This window comes from Oncorhynchus masou, unplaced genomic scaffold (genome assembly GCF_036934945.1).
Source record: "Oncorhynchus masou masou isolate Uvic2021 unplaced genomic scaffold, UVic_Omas_1.1 unplaced_scaffold_1294, whole genome shotgun sequence".
NCBI lineage: Eukaryota > Metazoa > Chordata > Actinopteri > Salmoniformes > Salmonidae > Oncorhynchus > Oncorhynchus masou.
The window spans coordinates 58,238-80,000 of NW_027002789.1; the positions used below are offsets into that span (position 1 = coordinate 58,238).

The window sequence follows — 21,763 nt, forward strand, 5'->3', positions numbered from 1 at the left end:
GTGTTCTCAGTCAACAGACCTGGGGCATTAAGGGCTAGAGGGAGTGTGTTCTCAGTCAACAGACCTGGGGCATTAAGGGCTAGAGGGAGTGTGTTCTCAGTCAACAGACCTGGGGCATTAAGGGCTAGAGGGAGTGTGTTCTCAGTCAACAGACCTGGGGCATTAAGGGCTAGAGGGAGTGTGTTCTCAGTCAACAGACCTGGGGCATTAAGGGCAGTCAACAGACCTGGGGCATTAAGGGCTAGGGAGTGTGTTCTCAGTCAACAGACCTGGGGCATTAAGGGCTAGAGGGAGTGTGTTCTCAGTCAACAGACCTGGGGCATTAAGGGCTAGAGGGAGTGTGTTCTCAGTCAACAGACCTGGGGCATTAAGGGCTAGAGGGAGTGTGTTCTCAGTCAACAGACCTGGGGCATTAAGGGCTAGAGGGAGGTGTTTCAGTGTGTTCTCAGTCAACAGACCTGGGGCATTAAGGGCTAGAGGGAGTGTGTTCTCAGTCAACAGACCTGGGGCATTAAGGGCTAGAGGGAGTGTGTTCTCAGTCAACAGACCTGGGGCATTAAGGGTTCTCTAGACCTGGGGAGTGTGTTCTCAGTCAACAGACCTGGGGCATTAAGGGCTAGAGGGAGTGTGTTCTCAGTCAACAGACCTGGGGCATTAAGGGCTAGAGGGAGTGTGTTCTCAGTCAACAGACCTGGGGCATTAAGGGCATAGAGAGGGAGTGTGTTCTCAGTCAACAGACCTGGGGCATTAAGGGCTAGAGGGAGTGTGTTCTCAGTCAACAGACCTGGGGCATTAAGGGCTAGAGGGAGTGTGTTCTCAGTCAACAGACCTGGGGCATTAAGGGCTAGAGGGAGTGTGTTCTCAGTCAACAGACCTGGGGCATTAAGGGCTAGAGGGAGTGTGTTCTCAGTCAACAGACCTGGGGCATTAAGGGCTAGAGGGAGTGTGTTCTCAGTCAACAGACCTGGGGCATTAAGGGCTAGAGGGAGTGTGTTCTCAGTCAACAGACCTGGGGCATTAAGGGCTAGAGGGAGTGTGTTCTCAGTCAACAGACCTGGGGCATTAAGGGCTAGAGGGAGTGTGTTCTCAGTTAACAGACCTGGGGCATTAAGGGCTAGAGGGAGTGTGTTCTCAGTCAACAGACCTGGGGCATTAAGGGCTAGAGGGAGTGTGTTCTCAGTCAACAGACCTGGGGCATTAAGGGCTAGAGGGAGTGTGTTCTCAGTCAACAGACCTGGGGCATTAAGGGCTAGAGGGAGTGTGTTCTCAGTCAACAGACCTGGGGCATTAAGGGCTAGAGGGAGTGTGTTCTCAGTCAACAGACCTGGGGCATTAAGGGCTAGAGGGAGTGTGTTCTCAGTCAACAGACCTGGGGCATTAAGGGCTAGAGGGAGTGTGTTCTCAGTCAACAGACCTGGGGCATTAAGGGCTAGAGGGAGTGTGTTCTCAGTCAACAGACCTGGGGCATTAAGGGCTAGAGGGAGTGTGTTCTCAGTCAACAGACCTGGGGCATTAAGGGCTAGAGGGAGTGTGTTCTCAGTCAACAGACCTGGGGCATTAAGGGCTAGAGGGAGTGTGTTCTCAGTCAACAGACCTGGGGCATTAAGGGCTAGAGGGAGTGTGTTCTCAGTCAACAGACCTGGGGCATTAAGGGCTAGAGGGAGTGTGTTCTCAGTCAACAGACCTGGGGCATTAAGGGCTAGAGGGACTGTGTTCTCAGTCAACAGACCTGGGGCATTAAGGGCTAGAGGGAGTGTGTTCTCAGTCAACAGACCTGGGGCATTAAGGGCTAGAGGGAGTGTGTTCTCAGTCAACAGACCTGGGGCATTAAGGGCTAGAGGGAGTGTGTTCTCAGTCAACAGACCTGGGGCATTAAGGGACTGTGTTCTCAGTCAACAGACCTGGTTCTCAGTCAACAGACCTGGGGCATTAAGGGCTAGAGGGAGTGTGTTCTCAGTCAACAGACCTGGGGCATTAAGGGCTAGAGGGAGTGTGTTCTCAGTCAACAGACCTGGGGCATTAAGGGCTAGAGGGAGTGTGTTCTCAGTCAACAGACCTGGGGCATTAAGGGCTAGAGGGAGTGTGTTCTCAGTCAACAGACCTGGGGCATTAAGGGCTAGAGGGAGTGTGTTCTCAGTCAACAGACCTGGGGCATGAAGGGCTAGAGGGAGTGTGTTCTCAGTCAACAGACCTGGGGCATTAAGGGCTAGAGGGAGTGTGTTCTCAGTCAACAGACCTGGGGCATTAAGGGCTAGAGGGAGTGTGTTCTCAGTCAACAGACCTGGGGCATTAAGGGCTAGAGGGAGTGTGTTCTCAGTCAACAGACCTGGGGCATTAAGGGCTAGAGTGTGAGTGTGTGATGGCTGCTGCTGCGTTGAATCACTTTTAGGAGAGCCGCAGCACTTCAAAACGTGAGTAGCGGGAGAGAGTAAACTTTACCTAACAGAGGAGATTAGGGTTGGGGTTACCCCAGTAACCTTAGCCCTGTCAGGCAGTACCGTATAAAGTGACTTCATGGCTTCTGCACCACCCAGTACCTCTCATTCACAGGAAGAGGAGCTGGGAGACAGACTGATGCGCTGAAGACCAGCCCCTCTCAGTGTATGCTAATGGCAGGGGACTGGGAAGACCCTGGGTGGTCTTTATGAAGGGGTCTATAGAGCCAGAGGCTTACCACTACCATTCACACCTACTATGAGGGTCTGATTGGAGGGTTCTGGGTAGTGAGGTGCTACTCAGATGGACCACTCCTGCTCTGCTCCCATGGAATGGACTCCTGCTCTGCTCCCATCAGAGTAGAATGGGATCAGAGTAGAATGGACCCTCCTGCTCTGCTCCCATCAGAGTAGAATGGACCACTCCTGCTCTGCTCCCATCAGAGTAGAATGGACCCTCCTGCTCTGCTCCCCATCAGAGTAGAATGGACCACTCCTGCTCTGCTCCCATCAGAGTAGAATGGACCCCTCCTGCTCTGCTCCCATCAGAGTAGAATGGACCACTCCTGCTCTGCTCCCATCAGAGTAGAATGGACCCCTCCTGCTCTGCTCCCATCAGAGTAGAATGGACCACTCCTGCTCTGCTCCCATCAGAGTAGAATGGACCCCTCCTGCTCTGCTCCCATCAGAGTAGAATGGACCCCTCCTGCTCTACTCCCATCAGAGTAGAATGGACTCCTGCTCTGCCCCTGCTCTGCTCCCATCAGAGTAGAATGGACCCCTCCTGCTCTACCCTCTGGACCACTCCTGCTCATCAGAGTAGAATGGACCCCTCCTGCTCTGCTCCCATCAGAGTAGAATGGACCCCTCCTGCTCTGCTCCCATCAGAGTAGAATGGACCACTCCTGCTCTGCTCCCATCAGAGTAGAATGGACCCCTCCTGCTCTGCTCCCATCAGAGTAGAATGGACCACTCCTGCTCTGCTCCCATCAGAGTAGAATGGACCCTCCTGCTCTGCTCCCATCAGAGTAGAATGGACCCCTCCTGAGTAGAATGGACCCCTCCTGCTCTGCTCCCATCAGAGTAGAATGGACCCCTCCTGCTCTGCTCCCATCAGAGTAGAATGGACCCCTCCTGCTCTGCTCCCATCAGAGTAGAATGGACCCCTCCTGCTCTGCTCCCATCAGAGTAGAATGGACCCCTCCTGCTCTGCTCCCATCAGAGTAGAATGGACCACTCCTGCTCTGCTCCCATCAGAGTAGAATGGACCACTCCTGCTCTGCTCCCATCAGAGTAGAATGGACCCCTGCTCTGCTCTGGACCACTCCTGCTCTGCTCCCATCAGAGTAGAATGGACCCTCCTGCTCTGCTCCCATCAGAGTAGAATGGACCACTCCTGCTCTGCTCCCATCCCCTCCTGCTCTGCTCCCATCAGAGTAGAATGGACCCCTCCTGCTCTGCTCCCATCAGAGTAGAATGGACCCCTCCTGCTCTGCTCCTCATCAGAGTAGAATGGACCACTCCTGCTCTGCTCCCATCAGAGTAGAATGGACCCTCCTGCTCTGCTCCTCCCATCAGAGTAGAATGGACCCCTCCTGCTCTGCTCCCATCAGAGTAGAATGGACCCCTCCTGCTCTGCTCCCATCAGAGTAGAATGGACCACTCCTGCTCTGCTCCCATCAGAGTAGAATGGACCCCTCCTGCTCTGCTCCCATCAGAGTAGAATGGACCCCTCCTGCTCTGCTCCCATCAGAGTAGAATGGACCCCTCCTGCTCTGCTCTCATCAGAGTAGAATGGACCCCTCCTGCTCTGCTCTCATCAGAGTAGAATGGACCCCTCCTGCTCTGCTCCCTCCCATCCTGCTCTGTAGAATGGACCCCTCCTGCTCTGCTCCATCATCAGCTCTGTAGAATGGACCACCCTCCTGCTCTGCTCCCATCAGAGTAGAATGGACCCCTCCTGCTCTGCTCCCATCAGAGTAGAATGGACCCCTCCTGCTCTGCTCCCATCAGAGTAGAATGGACCCCTCCTGCTCTGCTCCCATCAGAGTAGAATGGACCCCTCCTGCTCTGCTCCCATCAGAGTAGAATGGACCCCTCCTGCTCTGCTCCCATCAGAGTAGAATGGACCCCTCCTGCTCTGCTCCCATCAGAGTAGAATGGACCCCTCCTGCTCTGCTCCCATCAGAGTAGAATGGACCCCTCCTGCTCTGGACCCCTCCTCCCATCAGAGTAGAATGGACCCCTCCTGCTCTACCCTCATCAGAGTAGAATGGACCCCTCCTGCTCTACCCTCATCAGAGTAGAATGGACCCCTCCTGCTCTGCTCCCATCAGAGTAGAATGGACCCCTCCTGCTCTGCTCCCATCAGAGTAGAATGGACCCCTCCTGCTCTACCCTCATCAGAGTAGAATGGACCCCTCCTGCTCTGCTCTCATCAGAGTAGAATGGACCCCTCCTGCTCTGCTCCCATCAGAGTAGAATGGACCCCTCCTGCTCTGCTCCCATCCTGCTCTGCTCCCCAGAGTAGAATGCTCTGCTCCCATCAGAATGGAGTAGAATGGACCCCTCCTGGCTCTGCTCCCATCAGAGTAGAATGGACCCCTCCTCCTGCTCCCATCAGAGTAGAATGGACCCCTCCTGCTCTGCCCATCAGAGTAGAATGGACCCCTCCTGCTCTGCTCCCATCAGAGTAGAATGGACCCCTCCTGCTCTGCTCCCATCAGAGTAGAATGGACCCCTCCTGCTCTGCTCTCATCAGAGTAGAATGGACCCCTCCTGCTCTGCTCCCATCAGAGTAGAATGGATCCCTCCTGCTCTGCTCCCATCAGAGTAGAATGGACCCCTCCTGCTCTGCCCTCATCAGAGTAGAATGGACCCCTCCTGCTCTGCTCCCATCAGAGTAGAATGGACCCCCTCCTCAGAGTAGAATGGACCACTCCTGCTCTGCTCTCCCATCAGAGTAGAATGGACCCCTCCTGCTCTGCTCCCATCCTGCTCTGAGTAGAATGGACCCCTCCTGCTCTGCTCCCATCAGAGTAGAATGGAATGGACCCCTCCTGCTCTGCTCCCATCTGTAGAATGGACCCCTCCTGCTCTGCTCTCAGACCCCTCCTGTAGAATGGAATGGACCCCCCTGCTCTGCTCCTCAGTAGAATGGACCCCTCCTGCTCTGCTCCATCAGAGAGAATGGACCCCTCCTGCTCTGCTCCCATCAGGTCTGGATCCCAGTTAGCTGCATGTCTGTTTTGGTGTCTTTTCATATCAACTGTCTTGGGTCTCTCGTACCTGCTGTCCTGAAGCCCCAGTCCTCAGGTCTGTACCTGCTGTCCTGAAGCCCCAGTATGTCCCAGGTGTACCTGCTGTCCTGAAGCCCCAGTATATCCTCAGGTCTGTACCTGCTGTTCTGCTGTCATGAAGCCCCAGTATGTCCTCAGGTCTGTACCTGCTGTTCTGCTGTCATGAAGCCCCAGTATGTCCTCAGGTCTGTACCTGCTGTTCTGAAGCCCCAGTATGTACTCATGTCTGTACCTGCTGTCCTGAAGCCCCAGTATGTCCTCAGGTCTGTACCTGCTGTCCTGAAGCCCCAGAATGTCCTCAGGTCTGTACCTGCTGTCCTGAAGCCCCAGCATGTCCTCGGGTCTGTACCTGCTGTCCTGAAGCCCCAGTATGTCCTCGGGTCTGTACCTGCTGTCCTGAAGCCCCAGCATGTCCTCGGGTCTGTACCTGCCTGAAGCCCCAGTATGTCCTCGGGTCTGTACCTGCTGTCCTGAAGCCCCAGTATGTCCTCAGGTCTGTACCTGCTGTCCTGAAGCCCCAGCATGTCCTCAGGTCTGTACCTGCTGTTCTGAAGCCCCAGCATGTCCTCAGGTCTGTACCTGCTGTTCTGAAGCCCCAGCATGTCCTCAGGTCTGTACCTGCTGTCCTGAAGCCCCAGTATGTCCTCGGGTCTGTACCTGCTGTCCTGAAGCCCCAGTATGTCCTCAGGTCTGTACCTGCTGTCCTGAAGCCCCAGTATGTCCTCAGGTCTGTACCTGCTGTCCTGAAGCCCCAGCATGTCCTCGGGTCTGTACCTGCTGTCATGAAGCCCCAGTATGTCCTCAGGTCTGTACCTGCTGTCCTGAAGCCCCAGTATGTCCTCAGGTCTGTACCTACTGTACCTGCTGTCCTGAAGCCCCAGTATGTCCTCAGGTCTGTACCTGCTGTCCTGAAGCCCCAGTATGTCCTCAGGTCTGTACCTGCTGTTCTGCTGTCCCCAGTATGTCCTCAGGTCTGTACCTGCTGTCCTGAAGCCCCAGTATGTCCTCAGGTCTGTACCTGCTGTTCTGAAGCCCCAGTATGTCCTCAGGTCTGTACCTGCTGTCCTGAAGCCCCAGTATGTCCTCAGGTCTGTACCTGCTGTCCTGAAGCCCCAGTATGTCCTCAGGTCTGTACCTGCTGTCCTGCTGTTCTGAAGCCCCAGTATGTCCTCAGGTCTGTACCTGCTGTCCTGAAGCCCCAGTATGTCCTCGGGTCTGTACCTGCTGTTCTGAAGCCCCAGTATGTCCTCAGGTCTGTACCTGCTGTTCTGAAGCCCCAGTATGTCCTCAGGTCTGTACCTGCTGTCCTGAAGCCCCAGTATGTCCTCGGGTCTGTACCTGCTGTCCTGAAGCCCCAGTATGTCCTCAGGTCTGTACCTGCTGTCCTGAAGCCCCAGTATGTCCTCAGGTCTGTACCTGCTGTCCTGAAGCCCCAGTATGTCCTCAGGTCTGTACCTGCTGTTCTGCTGTCTGAAGCCCAGTATGTCCTCAGGTCTGTACCTGCTGTCCTGAAGCCCCAGTATGTCCTCAGGTCTGTACCTGCTGTCCTGAAGCCCCAGTATGTCCTCAGGTCTGTACCTGCTGTTCTGCTGTCCTGAAGCCCAGTATGTCCTCAGGTCTGTACCTGCTGTCCTGAAGCCCCAGTATGTCCTCAGGTCTGTACCTGCTGTCCTGAAGCCCCAGTATGTCCTCAGGTCTGTACCTGCTGTCCTGAAGCCCCAGTATGTCCTCAGGTCTGTACCTGCTGTCCTGAAGCCCCAGTATGTCCTCAGGTCTGTACCTGCTGTCCTGAAGCCCCAGTATGTCCTCAGGTCTGTACCTGCTGTCCTGAAGCCCCAGTATGTCCTCAGGTCTGTACCTGCTGTCCTGAAGCCCCAGTATGTCCTCAGGTCTGTACCTGCTGTCCTGAAGCCCCAGTATGTCCTCAGGTCTGTACCTGCTGTCCTGAAGCCCCAGTATGTCCTCAGGTCTGTACCTGCTGTCCTGAAGCCCCAGTATGTCCTCAGGTCTGTACCTGCTGTCCCCCAGTATGTCCTCAGGTCTGTACCTGCTGTCCTGAAGCCCCAGTATGTCCTCAGGTCTGTACCTGCTGTTCTGCTGTCATGAAGCCCCAGTATGTCCTCAGGTCTGTACCTGCTGTCCTGAAGCCCCAGTATGTCCTCAGGTCTGTACCTGCTGTCCTGAAGCCCCAGTATGTCCTCAGGTCTGTACCTGCTGTCCTGTCCTGAAGCCCCAGTATGTCCTCAGGTCTGTACCTGCTGTCCTGAAGCCCCAGTATGTCCTCGGGTCTGTACCTGCTGTCCTGAAGCCCCAGTATGTCCTCAGGTCTGTACCTGCTGTCCTGAAGCCCCAGTATGTCCTCAGGTCTGTATCTGCTGTCCTGAAGCCCCAGTATGTCCTCAGGTCTGTACCTGCTGTCCTGAAGCCCCAGTATGTACCTGCTGTCCTGAAGCCCCAGTATGTCCTCAGGTCTGTACCTGCTGTCCTGAAGCCCCAGTATGTCCTCAGGTCTGTACCTGCTGTCCTGAAGCCCCAGTATGTCCTCAGGTCTGTACCTGCTGTCCTGAAGCCCCAGTATGTCCTCAGGTCTGTACCTGCTGTCCTGAAGCCCCAGTATGTCCTCAGGTCTGTACCTGCTGTCCTGAAGCCCCAGTATGTCCTCAGGTCTGTACCTGCTGTCCTGAAGCCCCAGTATGTCCTCAGGTCTGTACCTGCTGTCCTGAAGCCCCAGTATGTCCTCAGGTCTGTACCTGCTGTCCTGAAGCCCCAGTATGTCCTCAGGTCTGTACCTGCTGTCCTGAAGCCCCAGCATGTCCTCGGGTCTGTACCTGCTGTCATGAAGCCCCAGTATGTCCTCAGGTCTGTACCTGCTGTCCTGAAGCCCCAGTATGTCCTCAGGTCTGTACCTGCTGTCCTGAAGCCCCAGTATGTCCTCAGGTCTGTACCTGCTGTTCTGCTGTCATGAAGCCCCAGTATGTCCTCAGGTCTGTACCTGCTACTGAGGCCCGTTAGCTGCGAGTGATGTTATATCATATGACTGTCTGGAGAGTGTTCTCTGCTCTGACTCTCAGCCAGCCACGAGTTATTCAACCTGGTACTAATCCCCTGGAAACACTTTCCCCCCACAGGGAGCACAGCTGAGGAAAACCTGGTACTAATCCCCTGGAAACACTTCCCCACGCAGGGAGCACAGCTGAGGAAAACCTGGTACTAATCCCCTGGAAACACTTCCCCCACAGGGAGCACAGCTGAGGAAAACCTGGGAGCACAGCTGAGGAAAACCTGGTACTAATCCCCTGGAAACACTTCCCCCCTGCTCTGACTGGTACTAAGAAACACTTCCCATGTGGGAGCACAGCTGAGAAAACCTGGTACTAATTTGAAACACTTCCCCCGCAGGGAGCACAGCTGAGGAAAACCTGGTACTAATCCCCTGGAAACACTTTCCCCCCACAGGGAGCACAGCTGAGGAAAACCTGGTACTAATCCCCTGGAAACACTTCCCCCACAGGGAGCACAGCTGAGGAAAACCTGGTACTAATCCCCTGGAAACACTTCCCCCCGCAGGGAGCACAGCTGAGGAAAACCTGGTACTAATCCCCTGGAAACACTTCCCCCGCAGGGAGCACAGCTGAGGAAAACCTGGTACTAATCCCCTGGAAACACTTCCCCCACAGGGAGCACAGCTGAGGAAAACCTGGAAACACTTCCCCCGCAGGGAAGCACAGCTGAGGAAAATCCCCTGGAAACACTTCCCCCCGCAGGGAGCACAGCTGAGGAAAACCTGGTACTAATCCCCTGGAAACACTTCCCCCCGCAGGGAGCACAGCTGAGGAAAACCTGGTACTAATCCCCTGGAGAGAGAGAGAGAGACATCGAGAAAGAGTGCATGTGGTGTGTGAGAAACAGTGCGTACTCAGTTTGTACATATTTTGAACCATGCATCAATGTCAAGCGGCAACGGAAAGTCCGCAAAGGAAAATTACACGCCATTTCTTGAAATCAATGGAGAACATCATTTGAGCTGAAGGGAGAGAAAATACAGTCCGACTCCAGAATGAAATGTTGCCTATTCACATGTCACATTGCTTGACGACAATATTTTATCTTGATACGTTAATAAATACATTATTTGATCAATACACCCGCCAACGTACCGTAAATCACAACCCATTAACAAGTCAATAGGGCTAACTGGCTAGCTACTACTGTTAGCTAGCCAGATAGCCACAAAGAATTGTCAGCTAGCTAGCTACCCACGAAAAATGTACATCTACCTTGAATAAGGTCATTTTTACATGTTGAACTAGCTTGCTAGCTAGATTATTACGATTCACATATCTAGCTGATAATTTTGAAGTAAAAATAGAGGAAGTGCTGCTCAGCGTGAGGTAAGACAGTAGGGGAGTGCTGCTCAGCGTGAGGTAATACAGTAGGGGGGAGTGCTGCTCAGCGTGAGGTAATACAGTAGGGGGAGTGCTGCTCAGCGTGAGGTAATACAGTAGGGGAGTGCTGCTCAGCGTGACGTAATACAGTAGGGGGAGTGCTGCTCGGCGTGAGGTAATACAGTAGGGGAGTGCTGCTCAGCGTGAGGTAATACAGTAGGGGGAGTGCTGCTCAGCGTGAGGTAATACAGTAGGGGGAGTGCTGCTCAGCGTGAGGTAATACAGTAGGGGAGTGCTGCTCAGCGTGAGGTAATACAGTAGGGGGAGTGCTGCTCGGCGTGAGGTAATACAGTAGGGGGAGTGCTGCTCAGCGTGAGGTAATACAGTAGGGGAGTGCTGCTCGGCGTGAGGTAATACAGTAGGGGAGTGCTGCTCGGCGTGAGGTAATACAGTAGGGGAGTGCTGTGGGAGGTAATACAGTAGGGGGAGTGCTGCTCAGCGTGAGGTAATACAGTAGGGGGGAGTGCTGCTCAGCGTGAGGTAATACAGTAGGGGGAGTGCTGCTCGGTGTGAGGTAATACAGTAGGGGGAGTGCTGCTCAGCGTGAGGTAATACAGTAGGGGAGTGCTGCTCAGCGTGAGGTAATACAGTAGGGGGAGTGCTGCTCGGCGTGAGGTAATACAGTAGGGGAGTGCTGCTCAGCGTGAGGTAAGACAGTAGGGGGAGTGCTGCTCGGCGTGAGGTAATACAGTAGGGGGAGTGCTGCTCAGCGTGAGGTAATACAGTAGGGGGAGTGCTGCTCAGCGTGAGGTAATACAGTAGGGGAGTGCTGCTCGGCGTGAGGTAATACAGTAGGGGGAGTGCTGCTCAGCGTGAGGTAATACAGTAGGGGAGTGCTGCTCGGCGTGAGGTAATACAGTAGGGGAGTGCTGCTCAGCGTGAGGTAATACAGTAGGGGAGTGCTGCTCAGCGTGAGGTAATACAGTAGGGGGAGTGCTGCTCAGCGTGAGGTAATACAGTAGGGGGAGTGCTGCTCGGCGTGAGGTAATACAGTAGGGGAGTGCTGCTCGGCGTGAGGTAAGACAGTAGGGGAGTGCTGCTCGGCGTGAGGTAATACAGTAGGGGGAGTGCTGCTCAGCGTGAGGTAATACAGTAGGGGAGTGCTGCTCAGCGTGAGGTAATACAGTAGGGGGAGTGCTGGGATGAGGTAATACAGTAGGGGGAGTGCTGCTTGGCGTGAGGTAATACAGTAGGGGGAGTGCTGCTCAGCGTGAGGTAATACAGTAGGGGGAGTGCTGCTCGGCGTGAGGTAATACAGTAGGGGAGTGCTGCTCGGCGTGAGGTAATACAGTAGGGGGAGTGCTGCTCGGCGTGAGGTAATACAGTAGGGGGAGTGCTGCTCAGCGTGAGGTAATACAGTAGGGGAGTGCTGCTCAGCGTGAGGTAATACAGTAGGGGGAGTGCTGCTCAGGCGTGAGGTAATACAGTAGGGGGAGTGATGTAATACAGTAGGGGGAGTGATGAGGTAATACAGTAGGGGAGTGATGAGGTAATACAGTAGGGGGAGTGGAGTGATGAGGTAATACAGTAGGGGAGTGATGAGGTAATACAGTAGGGGGAGTGATGAGGTAATACAGTAGGGGAGTGATGAGGTAATACAGTAGGGGGAATGATGAGGTAATACAGTAGGGGGAGTGATGAGGTAATACAGTAGGGGGTGATGAGTGCGTGAGGTAATACAGTAGGGGGAGTGATGAGGTAATACAGTAGGGGGAATGATGAGGTAATACAGTAGGGGGAGTGATGAGGTAATACAGTAGGGGGAGTGATGAGGTAATACAGTAGGGGGAGTGATGAGGTAATACAGTAGGGGGACTGCTTCTCTAATGTAATGTTTTATGTTCTCCACACTCACAAGAAGTGCTCAAGAGAACGTGGTCTGAGAATGAACTCTGAGCATGAGAGTGTGGAGCGCGGTAGAATGAATATTGAGAGACAAGTGTTTCTGATTGTAGGGTCTCATCTTCACTGTATCCAAGGGTTAGGGTTCTCCAGTGGAATGACGCTTGCCTGGTTAATGAATGAACGGTAACATGCACTATGCATTAGGGTTCAACTTCCAGGTCACCACAGGTCACCAGGCCTTGAGGATTCTCCTTTAGGGACTCCAACCCCTCACTAATCTTTTAGATTTTTCATATTTAAAACACCAACTCCGCAGGCGCCCATTAGTGCCCCACAGTAATTAACAGAGAGATGTTGGGATGTCTCCATCTGAGGTCAACCTTCCCTGGCCTAAAGACAGATCTGGTCTGATACAGGAGGTCTCTATAGACGCACCAGATCTGGTCTGATACAGGAGGTCTCTACAGACGCACCAGATCTGGTCTGATACAGGAGGTCTCTACAGACGCACCAGATCTGGTCTGATACAGGAGGTCTCTACAGACGCACCAGATCTGGTCTGATACAGGAGGTCTCTACAGACGCACCAGATCTGGTCTGATACAGGAGGTCTCTACAGACGCACCAGATCTGGTCTGATACAGGAGGTCTCTACAGACACACCAGATCTGGTCTGATACAGGAGGTCTCTACAGACACACCAGATCTGGTCTGATACAGGAGGTCTCTACAGACACACCAGATCTGGTCTGATACAGGAGGTCTCTACAGACACACCAGATCTGGTCTGATACAGGAGGTCTCTATAGACGCACCAGATCTGGTCTGATACAGGAGGTCTCTACAGACACACCAGATCTGGTCTGATACAGGAGGTCTCTACAGACGCACCAGATCTGGTCTGATACAGGAGGTCTCTACAGACACACCAGATCTGTCCTGATACAGGAGGTCTCTACAGACACACCAGATCTGGTCTGATACAGGAGGTCTCTACAGGACGCACCAGATCTGGTCTGATACAGGAGGTCTCTACAGACGCACCAGATCTGGTCTGATACAGGAGGTCTCTACAGACACACCAGATCTGGTCTGATACAGGAGGTCTCTACAGACACACCAGATCTGGTCTGATACAGGAGGTCTCTACAGAACACCAGATCTGGTCCTGATACAGGAGGTCTCTACAGACGCACCAGATCTGGTCTGATACAGGAGGTCTCTACAGACACACCAGATCTGGTCTGATACAGGAGGTCTCTACAGGCACCAGATCTGGTCTGATACAGGAGGTCTCTACAGACACACCAGATCTGTCCTGATACAGGAGGTCTCTACAGACACACCAGATCTGGTCTGATACAGGAGGTCTCTATACACACCAGATCTGGTCTGATACAGGAGGTCTCTACAGACGCACCAGATCTGGTCTGATACAGGAGGTCTCTACAGACACACCAGATCTGGTCTGATACAGGAGGTCTCTACAGACACACCAGATCTGTCCTGATACAGGAGGTCTCTACAGACACACCAGATCTGGTCTGATACAGGAGGTCTCTACAGATCACCAGATCTGGTCTGATACAGGAGGTCTCTACAGACACACCAGATCTGGTCTGAAGGAGGTCTCTACAGATGCACCAGATCTGGTCTGATACAGGAGGTCTCTACAGACACACCAGATCTGGTCTGATACAGGAGGTCTCTTCAGATCTGGTCTGATACAGGAGGTCTCTACAGACACACCAGATCTGTCTGATACAGGAGGTCTCTACAGACACACCAGATCTGTCCTGATACAGGAGGTCTCTACAGACACACCAGATCTGGTCTGATACAGGAGGTCTCTACAGATCTGCACCAGATCTGTCCTGATACAGGAGGTCTCTACAGACACACCAGATCTGTCCTGATACAGGAGGTCTCTACAGACGCACCAGATCTGGTCTGATACAGGAGGTCTCTACAGACACACCAGATCTGGTCTGATACAGGAGGTCTCTACAGACACACCAGATCTGGTCTGATACAGGAGGTCTCTACAGACACACCAGATCTGGTCTGATACAGGAGGTCTCTACAGACACACCAGATCTGGTCTGATACAGGAGGTCTCTACAGACACACCAGATCTGGTCTGATACAGGAGGTCTCTACAGACACACCAGATCTGGTCTGATACAGGAGGTCTCTACAGACACACCAGATCTGGTCTGATACAGGAGGTCTCTACAGACGCACCAGATCTGGTCCTGATACAGGAGGTCTCTACAGACACACCAGATCTGGTCTGATACAGGAGGTCTCTACAGACACACCAGATCTGGTCTGATACAGGAGGTCTCTACAGACGCACCAGATCTGGTCTGATACAGGAGGTCTCTACAGACGCACCAGATCTGGTCTGATACAGGAGGTCTCTACAGACACACCAGATCTGGTCTGATACAGGAGGTCTCTACAGACGCACCAGATCTGGTCTGATACAGGAGGTCTCTACAGACGCACCAGATCTGGTCTGATACAGGAGGTCTCTACAGACACACCAGATCTGGTCTGATACAGGAGGTCTCTACAGACACACCAGATCTGGTCTGATACAGGAGGTCTCTACAGACGCACCAGATCTGGTCTGATACAGGAGGTCTCTACAGACGCACCAGATCTGGTCTGATACAGGAGGTCTCTACAGACACACCAGATCTGGTCTGATACAGGAGGTCTCTATAGACGCACCAGATCTGGTCTGATACAGGAGGTCTCTACAGACGCACCAGATCTGGTCTGATACAGGAGGTCTCTACAGACGCACCAGATCTGGTCTGATACAGGAGGTCTCTACAGACACACCAGATCTGGTCTGATACAGGAGGTCTCTACAGACGCACCAGATCTGGTCTGATACAGGAGGTCTCTAAAGGGTGTTTTATGAGTAGTGAGTGATCCCAGGTTGCTTTAAGAGTAGTGAGTGATCCCAGGGTGTTTTATGAGTAGTGAGTCCTCCCGGGATGCTTTATGAGTAGTGAGTGATCCCAGGGTGTTTTATGAGTAGTGAGTGATCCCAGGGTGCTTTATGAGTAGTGAGTGATCCCAGGATGCTTTATGAGTAGTGAGTGATCCCAGGATGCTTTATGAGTAGTGAGTGCTCCCAGGATGCTTTAAGAGTAGTGAGTGATCCTAGGGTGCTTATGAGTAGTGAGTGATCCTAGGTTGCTTTATGAGTAGTGAGTGATCCTAGGGTGTTTTATGAGTAGTGAGTGATCCCAGGGTGTTTTATGAGTAGTGAGTGATCCCAGGGTGCTTTATGAGTAGTGAGTGATCCCAGGGTGTTTTATGAGTAGTGAGTGATCCTAGGGTGTTTTATGAGTAGTGAGTGATCCCAGGGTGCTTTATGAGTAGTGAGTGATCCTAGGGTGTTTTATGAGTAGTGAGAGATCCCAGGGTGCTTTATGAGTAGTGAGTGATCCCAGGGTGCTTTATGAGTAGTGAGTGATCCTAGGGTGTTTTATGAGTAGTGAGAGATCCCAGGGTGTTTTATGAGTAGTGAGTGATCCCAGGGTGCTTATGAGTAGTGAGTGATCCTAGGGTGTTTTATGAGTAGTGAGAGATCCCAGGGTGTTTTATGAGTAGTGAGTGATCCCAGGGTGCTTTATGAGTAGTGAGTGATCCCAGGGTGCTTTATGAGTAGTGAGTGATCCTAGGGTGCTTTATGAGTAGTGAGTGATCCTAGGGTGCTTTATGAGTATGTTAGCTGGCTAACACAATTGCTTTCAGCCACGACTTGCTCAGACAAACTAGATGTTTGCAGACGGTAAGATACACAAACTAATAGTGGAATCATAGAAGACTTGTGGATTTATATGAAGAAGCAAAGTGAAAAACCAGCATTGGTGCTCAAGTGACGGAGCTTGGTGTGAGAAGCAGCATGCAGGAGAGTGACACGTGTATATCTCCCTCCCTCCCTCTCCCTCCCTCTCTCCCCTCCCTCCCCCTGTCCTTCCCTCCCCCCCTGTCCCTCCCTCCCTCCCTCTCCCTCTCTTAGCAGTGTCTATGAGACAGAGAATACATGCTGGTTGCCTTCGGTGTAACCTCAAGCTGCTGTACCAGACCTGACACCAGACCTGACACCAGACCTGACACCAGACCTGACACCAGACCTGACACCAGACCTGACACCAGACCTGACACCAGACCTGACACCAGACCTGACACCAGACCTAACACCAGACCTAACACCAGACCTGACACCAGACCTGACACCAGACCTGACACCAGACCTAACACCAGACCTAACACCAGACCTAACACCAGACCTAACACCAGACCTGACACCAGACCTGACACCAGACCTGACACCAGACCTAACACCAGACCTAACACCAGACCTAACACCAGACCTAACACCAGACCTAACACCAGACCTAACACCAGACCTAACACCAGACCTGACACCAGACCTGACACCAGACCTAACACCAGACCTAACACCAGACCTAACACCAGACCTGACACCAGACCTAACACCAGACCTAACACCAGACCTGACACCAGACCTGACACCAGACCTGACACCAGACCTGACACCAGACCTAACACCAGACCTAACACCAGACCTAACACCAGACCTAACACCAGACCTAACACCAGACCTAACACCAGACCTGACACCAGGTCACAGGAGAGGTCGTGTTGGGTCAGAGGACAGGTTGTGTTGGGTCAGAGGAGAGGTTGTGTTGGGTCACAGGACAGGGGAACAGTCGGCTGTAGGAGAGGTCGTGTTGGGTCAGAGGAGAGGTTGTGTTGGGTCACAGGAGAGGTCGTGTTGGGTCAGAGGAGAGGTTGTGTTGGGTCAGAGGAGAGGTCGTGTTGGGTCTCAGAGGAGAGGTTGTGTTGGGTCAGAGGAGAGGTTGTGTTGGGTCACAGAACAGGGAACAGTCGGCTGTAGGAGAGGTCGTGTTGGGTCAGAGGAGAGGTTGTGTTGGGTCACAGAACAAGGGAACAGTCGGCTGTAGGAGAGGTCGTGTTGGGTCAGAGGAGAGGTTGTGTTGGGTCACAGGACAGGGGAACAGTCGGCTGTAGGAGAGGTCGTGTTGGGTCAGAGGAGAGGTTGTGTTGGGTCAGAGGAGAGGTCGTGTTGGGTCAGAACAGGTCGTGTTGGGTCAGAGGAGCTGAGGTCGTGTTGGGTCAGAGGAGAGGTTGTGTTGGGTCAGAGGAGAGGTCGTGTTGGGTCACAGAACAGGGGAACAGTCGGCTGTAGGAGAGGTCGTGTTGGGTCAGAGGAGAGGTTGTGTTGGGTCAGAGGAGAGGTCGTGTTGGGTCAGAGGAGAGGTTGTGTTGGGTCAGAGGAGAGGTTGTGTTGGGTCAGAGGACAGGGGAACAGTCGGCTGTAGGAGAGGTCGTGTTGGGTCAGAGGAGAGGTTGTGTTGGGTCAGAGGAGAGGTCGTGTTGGGTCAGAGGAGAGGTTGTGTTGGGTCAGAGGAGAGGTTGTGTTGGGTCAGAGGAGAGGTCGTGTTGGGTCAGAGGAGAGGTTGTGTTGGGTCACAGGACAGGGGAACAGTCGGCTGTAGGAGAGGTCGTGTTGGGTCAGAGGAGAGGTTGTGTTGGGTCAGAGGAGAGGTCGTGTTGGGTCAGAGGAGAGGTCGTGTTGGGTCAGAGGAGAGGTTGTGTTGGGTCAGAGGAGAGGTCGTGTTGGGTCAGAGGAGAGGTCGTGTTGGGTCACAGAACAGGGGAACAGTCGGCTGTAGGAGAGGTCGTGTTGGGTCAGAGGAGAGGTTGTGTTGGGTCAGAGGAGAGGTCGTGTTGGGTCAGAGGAGAGGTTGTGTTGGGTCAGAGGAGAGGTCGTGTTGGGTCAGAGGAGAGGTTGTGTTGGGTCAGAGGAGAGGTTGTGTTGGGTCACAGAACAGGGGAACAGTTGGCTGTAGGAGAGGTCGTGTTGGGTCAGAGGAGAGGTTGTGTTGGGTCACAGAACAGGGGAACAGTTGGCTGTAGGAGAGGTCGTGTTGGGTCAGAGGAGAGGTTGTGTTGGGTCAGAGGAGAGGTCGTGTTGGGTCACAGAACAGGGAACAGTTGGCTGTAGGAGAGGTCGTGTTGGGTCAGAGGAGAGGTTGTGTTGGGTCAGAGGAGAGGTCGTGTTGGGTCAGAGGAGAGGTTGTGTTGGGTCACAGAACAGGGGAACAGTTGGCTGTAGGAGAGGTCGTGTTGGGTCAGAGGAGAGGTTGTGTTGGGTCAGAGGAGAGGTCGTGTTGGGTCAGAGGAGAGGTTGTGTTGGGTCACAGAACAGGGGAACAGTTGGCTGTAGGAGAGGTCGTGTTGGGTCAGAGGAGAGGTTGTGTTGGGTCAGAGGAGAGGTCGTGTTGGGTCAGAGGAGAGGAAACTGTAGGAGTGTGTTGGGTCTATAGGAAGCCCTTGTGTTGGGTCAGAGGAGAGGTTGTGTTGGGTCACAGAACAAGGGAACAGTCGGCTGTAGGAGAGGTCGTGTTGGGTCAGAGGAGAGGTTGTGTTGGGTCAGAGGAGAGGTTGTGTTGGGTCAGAGGAGAGGTTGTGTTGGGTCAGAGGAGAGGTCGTGTTGGGTCAGAGGAGAGGTCGTGTTGGGTCAGAGGAGAGGTTGTGTTGGGTCAGAGGAGAGGTTGTGTTGGGTCAGAGGAGAGGTCGTGTTGGGTCAGAGGAGAGGTCGTGTTGGGTCAGAGGAGAGGTCGTGTTGGGTCAGAGGAGAGGTCGTGTTGGGTCAGAGGAGAGGTCGTGTTAGGTCAGAGGAGAGGTCGTGTTGGGTCACAGAACAGGGGAACAGTCGGCTGTAGGAGAGGTCGTGTTGGGTCAGAGGAGAGGTTGTGTTGGGTCACAGGACAGGGGAACAGTCGGCTGTAGGAGAGGTCGTGTTGGGTCAGAGGAGAGGTCGTGTTGGGTCACAGAACAGGGGAACAGTCGGCTGTAGGAGAGGTTGTGTTGGGTCAGAGGAGAGGTCGTGTTGGGTCACAGGAGAGGTCGTGTTGGGTCACAGGAGAGGTCGTGTTGGGTCACAGGAGAGGTCGTGTTGGGTCACAGGACAGGGGAACAGTAGGATGAGTGGTATACTGCTTACCTGTCGGAGGTCGATGAATGCCAGCTGTAAAGTGTCTCCCTGGAAACCTGGGACAGGCTCTGAGCTGGCGAACACTGGAGCAGGGAGAGGAGACAGGAACAGTCAATCACCACCTGCTGTCACTGATAAGCCTACAGATGCTATATTTATTCTGTCAGGGGATAAGTTAACCTTTATATAAAGTGCTTTACAGTGGGAATAAATGAAATCAAAACAGAGTCAAGTTCAGGTTAAAACACTGCATGATCACCTAAAAACCTGAAACTACCTCGTATATCTTGGAGAACTCTACGTATGAGAAGTCAATAGATTCCTTAGAGACATATGAACATGTGAACCGGCCTGCTGAACCCAGGAGCTGAACTCTGGTTCACCCTGCATCAGCTCTCTCAGGCCCACCCATGGCTACGCCCCTGCCCAGTCATGTGAATTCAATAGATTAGGGCCGAATGAATTTATTTCAATTGACTTTATATGAACTGTACACAAGGACATGGGGTTTACAGTCAGACTACTGGGGTCAACACAGTGCTGAGGAGGTCAGGGAGTTTACAGTCAGACTACTGGGGTCAACACAGTGCTGAGGAGGTCAGGGAGTTTACAGTCAGACTACTGGGGTCAACACAGTGCTGAGGAGGTCAGGGAGTTTACAGTCAGACTACTGGGGTCAACACAGTGCTGAGGAGGTCAGGGAGTTTACAGTCAGACTACTGGGGTCAACACAGTGCTGAGGAGGTCAGGGAGTTTACAGTCAGACTACTGGGGTCAACACAGTGCTGAGGAGGTCAGGGAGTTTACAGTCAGACTACTGGGGTCAACACAGTGCTGAGGAGGTCAGGGAGTTTACAGTCAGACTACTGGGGTCAACACAGTGCTGAGGAGGTCAGGGAGTTTACAGTCAGACTACTGGGGTCAACACAGTGCTGAGGAGGTCAGGGAGTTTACAGTCAGACTACTGGGGTCAACACAGTGCTGAGGAGGTCAGGGAGTTTACAGTCAGACTACTGGGGTCAACACAGTGCTGAGGAGGTCAGGGAGCTTACAGTCAGACTACTGGGGTCAACACAGTGCTGAGGAGGTCAGGGAGTTTACAGTCAGACTACTGGGGTCAACACAGTGCTGAGGAGGTCAGGGAGTTTACAGTCAGACTACTGGGGTCAACACCGTGCTGAGGAGGTCAGGGAGTTTACAGTCAGACTACTGGGGTCAACACAGTGCTGAGGAGGTCAGGGAGTTTACAGTCAGACTACTGGGGTCAACACAGTGCTGAGGAGGTCAGGGAGTTTACAGTCAGACTACTGGGGTCAACACAGTGCTGAGGAGGTCAGGGAGTTTACAGTCAGACTACTGGGGTCAACACTGTGCTGAGGAGGTCAGGGAGTTTACAGTCAGACTACTGGGGTCAACACAGTGCTGAGGAGGTCAGGGAGTAAAACCTCTTCTACATGATGGACGAATAGATGTGCTGAGTGATGGCTGGAAGGTGAGTGATGGCTGGAAGGTGAGTGATGGCTGGAAGGTGAGTGATGGCCGGAAGGTGAGTGATGGCCGGAAGGTGAGTGATGGCCGGAAGGTGAGTGATGGCCGGAAGGTGAGTGATGGCCGGAAGGTGAGTGATGGCGACACACTAAGAGACTTGACCGCGACACACTAAGAGACTTGACCGCGACACACTAAGAGACTTGACCGCGACACACTAAGAGACTTGACCCCGACACACTAAGAGACTTGACCCCGACACACTAAGAGACTTGACCGCGACACACTAAGAGACTTGACCGCGACACACTAAGAGACTTGACCGCGACACACTAAGAGACTTGACCGCGACACACTAAGAGACTTGACCGCGACACACTAAGAGACTTGACCCCAACACACTAAGAGACTTGACCGCGACACACTAAGAGACTTGACCGCGACACACTAAGAGACTTGACCGCGACACCCTAAGAGACTTGACCGCGACACACTAAGAGACTTGACCGCGACACACTAAGAGACTTGACCGCGACACACTAAGAGACTTGACCGCGACACACTAAGAGACTTGACCGCGACACACTAAGAGACTTGACCCCGACACACTAAACGACTTGACCGCGACACACTAAGAGACTTGACCCCAACACACTAAGAGACTTGACCGCGACACACTAAGAGACTTGACCCCAACACACTAAGAGACTTGACCGCGACACACTAAGAGACTTGACCGCGACACACTAAGAGACTTGACCGCGACACACTAAGAGACTTGACCGCGACACACTAAGAGACTTGACCCCAACACACTAAGAGACTTGACCGTGACACACTAAGAGACTTGACCCCGACACACTAAGAGACTTGACCGTGACACACTAAGAGACTTGACCCCGACACACTAAGAGACTTGACCCCGACACACTAAGAGACTTGACCGCGACACACTAAGAGACTTGACCCCGACACACTAAGAGACTTGACCGCGACACACTAAGAGACTTGACCGCGACACACTAAGAGACTTGACCGTGACACACTAAGAGACTTGACCCCGACACACTAAGAGACTTGACCCCGACACACTAAGAGACTTGACCCCGACACACTAAGAGACTTGACCCCGACACACTAAGAGACTTGACCGCGACACACTAAGAGACTTGACCCCGA

At 53.2% G+C, this 21,763-nt stretch overlaps 1 pseudogene; it reads right to left on the reverse strand.

The window, feature by feature from the left end:
• Window positions 1-21,763, reverse strand: part of LOC135530222 (exocyst complex component 6-like) — a 123,263-nt pseudogene that overhangs the window by 14,102 nt on the left and 87,398 nt on the right.